The sequence below is a fragment of the Epinephelus lanceolatus genome, chromosome 10 (genome assembly GCF_041903045.1).
Source record: "Epinephelus lanceolatus isolate andai-2023 chromosome 10, ASM4190304v1, whole genome shotgun sequence".
NCBI lineage: Eukaryota > Metazoa > Chordata > Actinopteri > Perciformes > Serranidae > Epinephelus > Epinephelus lanceolatus.
In genome coordinates this window covers 11,306,265-11,319,816 of record NC_135743.1, presented here as the reverse complement: position 1 = coordinate 11,319,816, position 13,552 = coordinate 11,306,265, and positions in this window count along the sequence as shown.

Sequence of the window (13,552 nt, the reverse complement as noted above, 5' to 3'; positions counted from 1 at the left end):
GTCTATTTTCCAGCTCACAGTTTGCTGACAGAGGAAATCATCATGCTGGGGAGAAACCAAGCGTTCACACTTCAAATTACCAGTGACCCCAATGCATACACACACACACACACACACACACACACACAGATGCACATTACAAAGACAAGAACAAAACACATGCACTAACATTGAGAGTAAATGAACAGATGTACAAAGAGCACATGCTGACACACACATGTACATGCACAGATGGACACACACACACACACACGTCCCTACCTGAAAACACTACCCTTCAGTTTTACTTATAGTACTACTGAATATACGACAGGAATCACTCTCACACTTCATTGGAGGACTCAGAGTTGACCATGTGCAGGGAGGTCAGGAACATCCCATCTCTTGTCAAAGTTCTCCTTGAAGTTTGGCCTTGTTCCACAGACATTTCTGCTCTCGTCAAATCACCAGCAAGACTCATTCTCACCCTCATATACTTTTACAGCTCTATAAAAAAACCCTTTTCATTACAAGCTGGATCCAGACAAGCAGAAGCTCCAACATGTGGGCAACAATCTGAGAAAAGCTATTTGAGATATAAAAATGTAAAGAAATACAACTTTGTGTTCTGGAAAGTCTGCAAAAGAAACCACTGGTTTATCAAATAAATAATCATCTGGGTAATTATGTTTATTGTTTCTTCTCAATTATATTATCAGATGATGGTAAACTGGACACCAAAGGTTGGAGTTATAACCTGGAAACATAAAAGTTAGTTTTTATTTGATAACCAATAATCTAGGTCTGAACTTGAGCAGGCTAGCCTATGAGTGTTTCCCCTGTATGCCTTTAGCAGCCCATACGCATCTAAAGCCCCGTTACCACCAAGCAGTAGGGTACGATACAGCTCAGTTCGGTACGCTTTTTTTTCCTTTTTTACTGTGAAAAGTTGTGGATGGTACCAATGTAACCGTTCCGTACCATCCCCATTTTTGGTCCCCCCTCTGTTGGGGTACCTAGCACACAGATCTGGTACTAAAGGTGGAGCTGTGAACACTGCAGTCTGATTGGTCAGTAGAGGACGGTCACTCTGCTCAGGGCTGAGTTGTGGCTGGTTTTGAGGCTCATGTAACCACTGTTCATACTGTGGAGAGTTTTAGTAAACTGTAACTATAAAATGAAAGGATGTTTTGTTGCCTCTTGCATCAGCCATAGTCTGAAAATAACTTAATTCACTGGGCTGATGGCCAGTGACTTTTAAGGTGGAACGTTAACTTGTAATGTTACTCAATGTATGAGGTGACAACGTGAATCCATCAACACACCTTAAATTTCACTGTCAACAACTATGACCATTACGGAAGTTTTTATATGACAGACACTTTTAGTAATGAGTGGATATTCAAGCGTTTATATATTTTAATTTCGACCAGGTTATGTGAATGGTGTATATTCTAATCCTCACTCAGAAAAGAAAAAAAAAAAGCATCACGGAGCATAGTTCCTGTTGGCTCCAGCAACACTAAACCCCCGAGTTTGCCTGAGAAGGACTAAATGCACAAACCTGCTATTTCTAAATATCCCATGGAGAGAGACTCACTGCAGCCTGTTTTATTTTGTTCTGACAATGTCAGCGTGCAGCCTCATTCTGTGGATGATAAACAAGGTGCAGACTTCCCTCTGTGTCACTGGTGATGAGGAAATACAGGGAGTGCTGGATGAAGCAGTGAGTGACAATAACCAATAGGTACAATGTCTGAAGGGTTACTTTAGGTTCCAAAGGTACCATACTGAAACTCTTTGGTGGAAACGAGACTTAACTCACTATCTCTACTTTAAGCAGTCAGAGTCGGCGCCCACCAAGGATTATAAACTGAACACCCCCTGATAAGGATGCTCCTACTGATCAGCAACTGATCGTTTCCTTCTAAATAGTTAGATGGCCGATCAGACGAGCCGATCAGATGACAAAACACACACACAATTTCTCTTTGTGCTTCACCCGTCAGGCGGTTCTGACAAATTGTAGCCCACTGAACATTCACTGTTACATTCACGGTTTACTGCTGATCTGACATCCAGCTCACCTGTCTGTCCTGGCACATACACAACAACCCTTTCTCTACGCTTGACACACACACACACCACACTGAACACTTCTGTAGAGGCTGCAATACACTCTGCTGTTTTCTGACAGTTTACATAAAGCTTTGTTTTATATAGATATAGAAAAGAATGCCTTTATTGTCATTACACATCGAGTAACAAAATTAAAGTGCCACATCTGATCAGGGTCTGCTCATTGGTCCGACAGCCCATTGGTCCGACAGCCCATTGGTCCGACATCCCATTGTTCCGACCACATTAAACCCATTGTTCCGAAGTCCCGTTTTTCCGAAATCATCATGATGCCATGTGGTTAAGGTCTGGTTAGGTTTAGGCACAAAAACCACTTGGTTAGGGTCAGGAAAAGATCATGGTGTGGGTTAAAATGAAAAATAAAGTGGCAAACACATAAGCCGTGAGCCTGCTCCGCCTTAAGCCTTTCCCAGCTGACCCAGAGTCGGTCACGGCGCACCATCAAGGCAGAAATACGCCCGCCGGGAGCCGTTCAGCACCGTGGAGAGCTCCCCACACAACCCGGACCCCAGAGTTAACAACAGGAGGTTATGGTTTCACTCTCTTCTCTCTATGACACTTGTATCTCGACCAGTAGAATACTTTTGTTGCGTTGCTGATCCTCTATGGTACACAAATACAGTATAGCCTAGTATAATCACATATCGGAACAAAGGGACGTCGGACTAATGAGAGGTCGGACTAATGAGAGGTCCGAACAATGCTACAGCACCATCTGATCAGTGCAAATTTAAATACCCATACTTACACACACACTTAAGAAGCAGCAAATGAAGTCATATAAAAACATATAAAATCACAAATCTACTAAAAATGACTTAATAAATATTCAAAGTTATAAAAAAATGGATTGCCCAAGGGCGTTGTGGTTGTCCTGTGTTGTGCCCACATGACCAGCATCTTTATGTATACCAGCTCCATCTCATCTGCATTTCACCACAATTTGCGTAAATTTGCTTCTGTGACTGGAAATGCAGGGTTGATAAGGGGAGACCGGGGGCGACTGTGACAATATTTGGTTTTGATGTCAGTATGATGGGCTCACACAACACAATATCAGCCTGATTATAGCCAGACGCAGCATCGTTAAGCAACCCGGTGAGTACTGCCGTTAGCATCAGGCTAGCAGAGAATGTTATTTCTTCATAATGCAGGATATAAAATAATGAAATTAAAAACTAGAAGCAGGGCTTTTACTCACCACAACTGCAGAGGCTACCAGCTTCATTTGAAACAGAATACATTAGAAATGGTCCGTTATTTATTATTCCTGCTGTATTTTCTATTTTTACTTTTTATCCACTCCCGTTTGCCTTGATAAAGTTAATGCATCGCGCCTTCATTTCAAACTCAACACTTCCTGTAGCTGTATAAAAATAAAAGGCCCTTATAACTTGGCTTGAGAGAATCCATTCATTTTCTAATCAGGCTTTTATTGTGGAACATTTGCATGAACTTGTTGTGGAGGATTCAGCGACTTGCACAGTGTGCATATGGTGCTTCAAGTGTAGCTCCTGCCACCTGGTGGCACTTCTTACATTACTACAACAACATTTCAGCTGGGACATGAACAGACACAGTGACTGAAATAAAAGTAATAATAATAAAAAAAAAGCAAAAGAATGACCCGATGATATCACACACGTGAAAGACGCCCAGTGATGATTGGTGTGGACCAACGTATAGTCTGTCATGTCTGTCATGGCACGATTTTATGACTCCACAATCGCCTAATCTGACATAGTCACCGTCGGAACAGACAGAAATATCATGTAGTGTGACCCAGGTATTACTCATACCTCTTGAACTATTTGGATACAGTTTTTATGTGAGTAACTTGTATCTGTGTTCTACTTGTTAACAGCCATTTGTTTCTACAGGCAATGTTAAAGTCACAGTATTGATTGAAACAGTAGACGTTACAGCTGCCCCCAAGTCCAGGAGCGATTGTTACAGCATATGTGATGTGGGAAGTGTTTAGTTAACGTAATTCAACATCCACAATTGTGTACAAATATGTGAATAAAGAACCTATTGTGTCAGCGGATGAGCTAAATGTCTTCCGGTGGCGCAAAATAAAAGTCACCTTACTATAGGTACCTTACTATAAAGTAAACCTTTGTATTACCAAATGTTACCCCATTAGCACTTGTAATGTTAAGGCCATTTTAGAAAAAACAAAACAAATAAACATAATAGGAATCATCATGAGGCCCCACCTGCTCTCTGTTTTGTCCATACAGCTTGAAAATGTATGTCCTGATAAAACAATGAGTCTCTTTCACTCACACACACATACACACACACACACACACACACACACAGAGGCCACTGTGAAAGACACTGTAGTGTAGTGTGCAGAGGGAATGCGGCTGAGGCAAATGCAGGGAAAAGCAGAGGAGTGCTCTAAAAGTCACTTACAATTTGGAGAGCTACTTAGTCAAGGTCATTATTGTACCGAGTCTGTGCATGTGAGTGTGTGTTCCTGCATATGTGCATACATCACTGTGTCTGTCTAGCGAATACAATAATGCAGCCATTTTCAGCTATACCACAGAGCAATAAAACCATTAAATGTCTGTCAGAAGTGCTGACTGTAGATTAGAGTGGCTCTAAATCTGAGCCAGGCATTATGAAGCCACTGCGATCCCTAAAACAGTGTGTCATTTTCAACAGCCATGAATGTAGAAGTGCACACAACAAGCAACATCTTCTGTGACTTACTGCACACAGTGTTTGCTGATAGAAAAATGCATGGTGTCACCACATGGTGTTTATAATGGTGGTCTGGTGCCAGTCAGAAGGTGACAGGTCTGGTTTTGGCAAAAGCCAGAGCATGCAGCCCTGTTTAGCTGTCCTTCAGCTGACCTAAAATGAGCATACAGAACATGTAGTGGTCTCAGTCTGCATGTTACCTAGTGGCTGAAATGTAATGCCTACGAGCTACAAGGCCTCACGTAACCTGCAAAAAGAAAAAATGGGGATGACCATTTTTGTCGCTTTCAAAAACCCACCACTCACTAACTGACAACTAACCAGACAAAAACACAAATGACATGAAATACAAGAGGTGTTTCTTTTTAGTCCGGCACTCCACAGTCTCATTAGCTTCAGCGCCGTGTTTCCAAGTGCTATTCATTTATAGGTGGTGAAATTTTATGTCTTCCCTTTTATTTCATTTTCTGTTAGCTTTGCTGACAGACAGGCGGCTGGGTACCATAACATGCAAAAACATTGTGCTCACTGCCCAACCTCTCATCTACACTGGTTAGCTAGCCGCTCTGCACTATAATAACCTGGTAAATGGTAGATAGACTGCACTTGCATAGCACCTCTCTATTCGTCTGACCATGCGGCACACGGCCACACTGACATTAGACATCATAATCATCCCAACAGCAGCACGAGACACGAGGGGGCGTCAGGGGCTTTCAAAATAAAATGATCTGTGCACTCCACTGTGTCAGTTATGAAGTGTAAAGCTCACAGTACGGCGGGGAATACGGTAGCCTACTAACTGCACAAAATAATGTGAAATGACTGGATAGCCTAACTACGACAGCGACATCCCGTGCAGCAGTTGTGGCTCATTTCTGCCACCAATTAAAAAGAAGTATAGGCAAATGGCCAGTCGTCGCTGTGCTCTACTCATTCTTACCTGTTTTCAGACACGGGATCGGATGTCTAAACGTAAAGCAGGAAAACAGAATAGCAGTAAAAGAATCTGGTTTATTTGGAACTGAATTAGAAGTACATTTTCAAAAATAAAACAGGACAATTTGTGTCCCAGGAAAGAACAGTCATTTTCCAGGGCAGTCCCTCAAATAAGATACAAAACCCAGGAAAACCACAAAGTGTGGCAACCCTACACCCTGGTCGGGAGGGAGCTAGCTAGCGGTGCAGTTTATTTGGTGATTAACACTGGTAAGGAGCAATGGCAGTTGGATGATGTGGAAACATGGTAGCTAGCGTCCGGCCTCCCCGGAGGTAGCCATGGTAATTAAGCAGCTTCTTTTTGAGCACAAAACCCCTTTGTCATTGTTAGCTAACGCATGTTAGCACCAGCTGACAAAGCTAACTGTAGTTAACAATGCTAAAGGGGGCTTGCGTGTCAAAATAAAGCCACATACTCACCGGGGCAACCGCGGGGAGACTGGTGGGTGGGCACAATCTTTCAGGATAGCATCACAAGCAGTATTCACCGAGTAAGCAGTGCCGCTATCAGGCTCCCACCAGACCCCGGTAGTGTGTAACACAGAACAGTCAAGGTAAGCTAACCAGTGTAGCATGAACACCTTATTAGCTTTGTTAATTTAGTACAGCATAGTGCTACTATTACTAAACTGGCATGCGTAACCGGTCAAAAATATTCACAGTGGTTAACCAATGGTTAACCAAAACATTAACATCCCTACTAAAAAATATAACAAAATAAAAATCAGCAAAATTGCATAATTTTGTAAAACTGAAATCCATTTCACAAAAGGGATTTGTGAACAATACATGCAAATTGCACAAATAACTGTCACTTGAAACAGGTTTCTTGCATGTTCATGCACTGGTTGCAAGTACAACCTTTGGTTTGTGAGAAGTGTTAAATGAAAGAGGAAACTCCATTATGTTTCAAAATGCAGCTATCAATTTCGCGCTCATTCACCTATTTTCAGTTTTGCCTTCAAAATTAAACCAAATTTGACAAACACATGGAAAGCAGCAAGTGTCTGTCTATTTTTTTCTTAGCAACACAAGAAGACAGCTACTTCAACTGCATTAGTCAACTTCTATCCACCTTATTCCTAGCCCCCATGATCCCTTGCACAAATTATGTGGGCGACTTCCGGCGTTGAACTGAAACCGGTGATTTCAAATGGTAACAGTTTGTTTACAGTGTGGACACAGTACTCTAAAATGTGGAACACACCACCTGTTATAGCTCAAACAGGATTATGTGATCAAACCTCTGCCATCTCTCACAGTCATCTCAAAGCATTGTATTTTTTTTTGTCTTTTTTAACCGAGCATGCTAGTAATTAGCTTGCCTTGCTCCGTTAAAAGCTAGGTTAATGTGAACATCTGCTCCTTCTGAAGATGATTTCTGATGACTTTTTAACTATTTATACTATATAATATATATAATATATATATATATATAATACTAACACATTCTGCAAACATTTAACATCATTCAGTATTAACTGTAGCTCCATGTAAAGTGAATAAATGTGATGTTTCCCAGCTAATCCTCCGCTCATCTGCGCTAATTTTCTAGTGTAGGTTGAGAATGAAGTCAGACGGGGAAAGACAGGGGTATCATGTACTGACGTTGAGTGACGGACCTGTCAGTCTAGGTGTCATTCTCTTCTGCAAATTCTGCAAAATTCTGATTTAATACTTTTTCGCTATGTCTGGTGAAACTCTTGTGGTTTTATTTCTCATATCAATGGTACCTTTGGCAACAGGAACAATCCCTTTTTGTTCTGGTTACATGTTCAACACAGGGTTGCTGAAGACAAAAATGTAGCTTAGACTGGTTGTTAGTCATTACAGACACAGACAGTGCAACAGGTACCAGAGCTCCAGAAAGAAATTACAGATAATGCTAAGTTAACATTAGTTAAATATTTGTTAAAGAATAAATCAGTATTTGCTAAACTGAAGGTGAATTACTTTAGAAAAAAACCAGTGTTAGCAGTTAGCCACCAAGAGCAGCCACTGGGACTAACCACAGACAGTCTATGGGACCAACTAGCTTACTGCTACTTCTGCTGTTTCACTGGAAGTTGCGCACATAATCATTGCTACAGTAGTGCCAAATAAATAAAGAATAAAATAGTGCATTTGTGTTGAGGCGCTGAGCCCCGCCAACAGTGAAACTCCAACAGAGAGCAGATGAGAGGACGGAAGCAGCGTGACCAGAAATGACAACACAACATGTCTCAGCGTTTAGTTTAGGCGCTCGACCCAAGTGTTATCAGGACCCTGTTGTTTATTCTTGAATCATATTGGCTAAAATGTTTATTGGCATTCTTTTGTAAACTAACACACATATAAAAACAACACACAATATCTTACAACATGTGGACATGACCTCGATCATTTTTGCTGACCTTGATAAGTCAATGTTGACTCCATGGCTGCAGCCAAATTAAACCACGACCTGGCTCGAATGGAATGGATTAGATATTACCTCAAAGTAAAGTTGAAAAGTACAAATCAGTCATACTCTTTATTGTGAAGTATTTATAATAATATGTTGTAATAACTATAATTTTTTTGTTTTTGAAAACATCTTGTGAGGCCTCCCGAGCATCACTCCCACTGAAAACGTGCTGGATATGTAAAATGCTGCCATGAACTGTGAATGTCTATGATGAACACACTCATGCAACCATTTGCAACACAACAGAAGCTCCAGTTAATGTGTTTCTGCATTGCACTACAGCATGATTAAATAATAACTCAAGTGTTACAAAACCACTTGAGACGGGGATTCCTTACAGCCCAAACAAGTACAGGAGTGGCTGTGTGCTAATGGCTCAGCTGCAACAGTCTATACATCCCCGCCTGGCGATCTTCTGTTGGCGATCAAATGTTTGGTAGATGATTGATCTCAAGTTCACTCCAACAGCTAAGCCGGGAGGGAGGGAGAAGAGGAGGAACGAGAGCAAGACAAAAGATTTGAGCGGAAAGAGAGAGTGAGAGTGCAGTTGGGGAAGAGAAAGAGAGAGATAAGCAGCATGTGTGAGCCTCTAACCACCAGCTGACACTCTTCATCTGTTGTGTTGTGTCTGCACGCCTGTTTCACCATCGGAGCACTGTGGGTTTGTCTGAATACATCAAAACAGCCAGAGAAACAGAGAAGGAGAGGAAGACAGACGGAGAAAAGAAATAGCGTTTTCTTAGAGAGACTCCGGCATCAGCTTTCTGTCTCGCTTTCTATTTCTTTCATTTCTCTCTGTGTAATATCATTTCCCCACTCTGTCCTGCTTTTATCCCCCCCCCCCCCCCCCCCCCCCCCCCCCCCCTCCTCCTCCTCCCCCCTTCCCTCTCTGTCTCTCTCTCAGCGTCTCCTCTCAGAAGCAGAGTTGGGAGTTGGGAGCAAAAGGCAGGAGACAGACAAGATAAAAGCTGCTTCCTGATTCTTCAGCTCTCAGCTTCTCTGCTGTCAGGCAAGAAGACAGCTAGTCAAGACAGAGAATTTCCTGCTAGATGTATCCCTGCACAGCTGCTGTCGCTAACAGGCAGACAGGCAGAGAGAAAAGAGGTGGAGAAAGACAGACAGAGGGACAGATGCAGAGGCAGAAAGACTGGCAAGCTGATACGTAGAGAAGATGATACTGCACACCTTCACTGTGACCCCATTTGCAAAATGCAGGTTTGTGTTTCGAGTGTAAAGAGAGAAAAACTCCTTATTATAACTGTTGCCAGGGTCACTGACAACATCCCACAGAGAGAAGTGATGCATGTATTGATGGTTAGAGGGATCTGGAAACATGCACATTAATAGATACCACTATTAAAGAGAATACAGTACTCGCTCACACACACACACACACACACACACACACACACACACACACAGATATTTACTGGATACCATCATGGTAGCTAACAGTAAGACGGTAATGCTTCCTGTAAGTGATGGAGAGAGTCTGTCTTTGTGTCTTCCTGCATCTGTGATGGTGTACTGTGTGTACACAAAAGCGCGCACGCATTCTCACACAAACACACACACGCGCGCACATATTTCTACCCTGACACTATCTTTTGAAGCCCTGGCCTCAAGCTTGTTGTCTTGCAATTTGTTTGTTTTATCTGCAGGGAAAGTGTCTCCAATTCTCCAAGCAGATATACTGTACAGTAGATGAACTGGAAGCATGAAATGTTCACAAGCGCACAGAGCAGACTGCTGGTCTGATGAAGGTCTGGATGTGTTGCCACCCACTTAACTTTAATACAAACAAACATCATTTGTAACAGAGTGAGAAGTGCTTTAATTTCCTGCAGCTTCCCCCAGGAAGAAAATGCCTTGCTTTATGGAAACAGACTTCTTTGGGTTTCCACTACATTCAGGTTAACCAAACTGACTCACCATATCTTGGTCCTGTACAGGTCCATGCCCTCAATCAAGCGTTGATGACCTGTATGTGTGGTCATGCAGGCAACACTGACAGAGGCATATTTTTTAAAAAAGTTTTTTGATGTTACAATGATCTGTTTTTTAGACCTGTAACAAACTTGACGGTTCCCGAAGTTGCTTCACAATTAACTTTCCTCCAGTGAGCCATTAAAAGGCTTTTGCTGTGAAGCAGCTGCAGAGTGTTGACTTAGCCACTGAGGTTAATGACTGCTTGTTCCAAGAAATGTGCTTCTTTTTTTAATTTCATTTTTTAGCTTTTTTTTTTCTCAGCACATCCGTTGTAAAATATTGCATGAGAAGAGTGGATGAAAACATATAACTACAACTGAATAAAGAGCTGGAGGTAAGGTGTTTTATTGCATTTTGGACCATTACTTTAAAGGGACAGTTCGCACCAGAATAAAAAATTTTTTTTTTTTTCCTCTCATATTTTTCTTACCTGTAGTGGTATTTATCAGTCTAAATTGTTTTGCTGTGAGTTGCCAAATGTTGGAGATATCGACTGTGGACATGTCTGCCTTCTCTTGTATATAATGGAACTAGACAGGAATCAGGTTGATTTCCAGGGCTGGTACCTGCGGTTATTCCACAGGTTAGTTAATAACATGTCGGGCAGGAAATCCAAAGTGTGGGATCATTTTGAGAAGGTGAAGGACGAACCCAAGATGATATGTAAACTCATCTTCATTGGTCGACTACAAACATGACGTATCATCTGAAACATGGAAGTAGCTACATGCCCATTAGCCCACAGCGTCATTAACAGGCGGCTCGCTCAGTGTGTGACGTGCACTTGTAGATAAAATATAGGCCTATATTAATGAAGGTTCATTAGTATGGTTTTGTATTTCTCTGTAATGTAGCACAGTGTTAACAATGTTACTGATACTATTCTTTCTCACACCTTCAACTCAAACCATTGTGTTGCCCCGCCCAAAATATATAATTTAGTAATTAAATTAATATCATAAACATGAGGGTGACTAGTCGACTAATGGCCCTAAATGACGACTGCTGGTCTACTAGGAAAATTCTTAGTCAGGTGTAGCCCTAGTTATTAGTCGAGAGCATGAGCCTCTCATCAATTAGTAGATGGCAATATCTGTTTTTGATTTTGGGGTGAACTGTCCCTTTAATGCTCAACAGTTTTTGCTGCACCCATCCTGTCATATGGAAACAGGGTCTGAGCCACAGGACGGTGGCAGAGTGCAGTTATCAAACACGTGTTTCACATTTATTGCGTTTCAAAACACACCCATTGGTGCATTCTCTCTCAGTGCTACCCTCACGCGAACACATATTTCAGCACTGCCACCTGAATACTCTCTCTGTCACACACAAACAAACACCCAGTCTCTCACTTTTGACTGCAGATGCCAAAAGCCCATCAGTCACGCTGCTCAGTTCAATCTTACATGTTCCACTTTAATAATTCAGTAACAGTTTCTCAGTTTGGTCATGTGTCGTGACACTGATGGTGTTCCTAAAGCACTGCCAAAAAAGACAAGCTTACTAAGTGATTTATCTTGTATACTCAGTCATCAAGCTTGTGTTGAGACAATTTAATTCATATTACAACACTGCATATGCCATTGTCATGATTCCTGTCTGCGCATCTCTCTGAAATTAATTTTAAAAGGACTTGGTGCAACCTTGAGTGATGCCAAACCAACCAGTGGGAAACGTGTGTGCACACCAGCTGTAGTGACAAAAGTCAGTCTTACACAGTGAGATTACCAGCTGCAGCTGATGGCCAGTATTACTCACGCATTAACCTTTCACATTTTTCCATGTCGGTCAACAGTCTAGCCCCTCTCTTCATAAAAAATGCATTCTTACTTTCCGGTCTGTAATAGCTAACTGCAGCTGCATGAACACAACCAGAGTGTTTAGAATCCAGTCGCCAGAAAAAAATGTTGGCATTTCATCATTCTTCAAACTAGGATTGGGCGATATGGCCCTAAAATGATATCACAATATTTCCAGGTATTTTTGCGATAATGATATTCTTGACGATATGACAAATTAGTAAAAAAAAAAATTAATTTAACAACATAGAATTGCAACAAAATAAGTGACATAGTTTTACAGTTTACCTTCAAATATTCAGTCAAAACAAAACAAAAATGATCTCTCATTTCTTTAGTTTGTGAACAACAACAGTAACTCAGAGTGAGATTCAGATTCTGTATGTAATATTAATAGTTCAACAAAATAAAATCTACTACAAATTACTGCTGGAATAACAGTGACGGTTTGCAAAAAAATAGCCACATCTGAGGATTAAGAAGCCGCTGGAAAAACAGTAAAGGTTCGCTAAATAATACCAACGTTTGGTGGTTTGACAGCTACTGGAAAAATAGTGATAGGATGCTAAAAATCACCCATGTAAGAAGGCTAAAAAGCCATTGGCATAAACAGTGATGGTTGGCAAAGAAACACCCACATTTGGGGGCTAAAAGTCACTAGAAAAACAGTGACGAGACGCCAGATAACACCCATGATTGGTGGCTAAAAAGCTGCTGGAGAAACAGTGATGGGCTGCTAAAAATTACCTGTCGGGTCTAAAAATCAGCTGGAAACAAGCAACGGTTCACAAAAAAACCCACCCATGTTTGGGGGCTAAAAAGCAAATGAAAAGTCAGCAATGACTCCCTAAATATTAGGGGTGTAAATCACCAGCTTCATCACGATATGATATTATATTGAATTGTTTGGATGACGATACGATGTTTGCCGATATCACAAAGTCTGTCACGATACGATTTTGATTCGATTCGATTCAGGAGCCTGCGATCGATATGACGCGATATCATATGGCCATCTAACACAATCATTTACATCAACAAAAACAACTAGAATATGATTTGACCATTTTATTTCTGAGCTCTGTTTGTTGTTTGAGCGGAGGCGCGCTTGCCCAGAAATGGTGACACAAACGTGCTATGTGAATTTTAAAATAAATGTGTATCTTTAAGATGACGATATGGATCAATGTTTTCATTTTGCATTGATATAATCGGATCGTTAATAAATGAATCGATGTATCGATGTGGATCGATGTATCGTTACACCCCTATTAAATATGGCTGGTTTTGTTGTTTGTTGGTCTCGAACTGTGGTCTGCAGCTTGGCAGGTGTGTTTCCAAGTGACAAGCCATTCACCACCCCCTCCAGCTCCCGATGACAGTCACCACATATACTTTGTCACTTAACAAACAATGATATGATACATATGAAACATATAAATGTAACATATTCACGGTTTGCAGAAACAAACAATGCCAACATTTC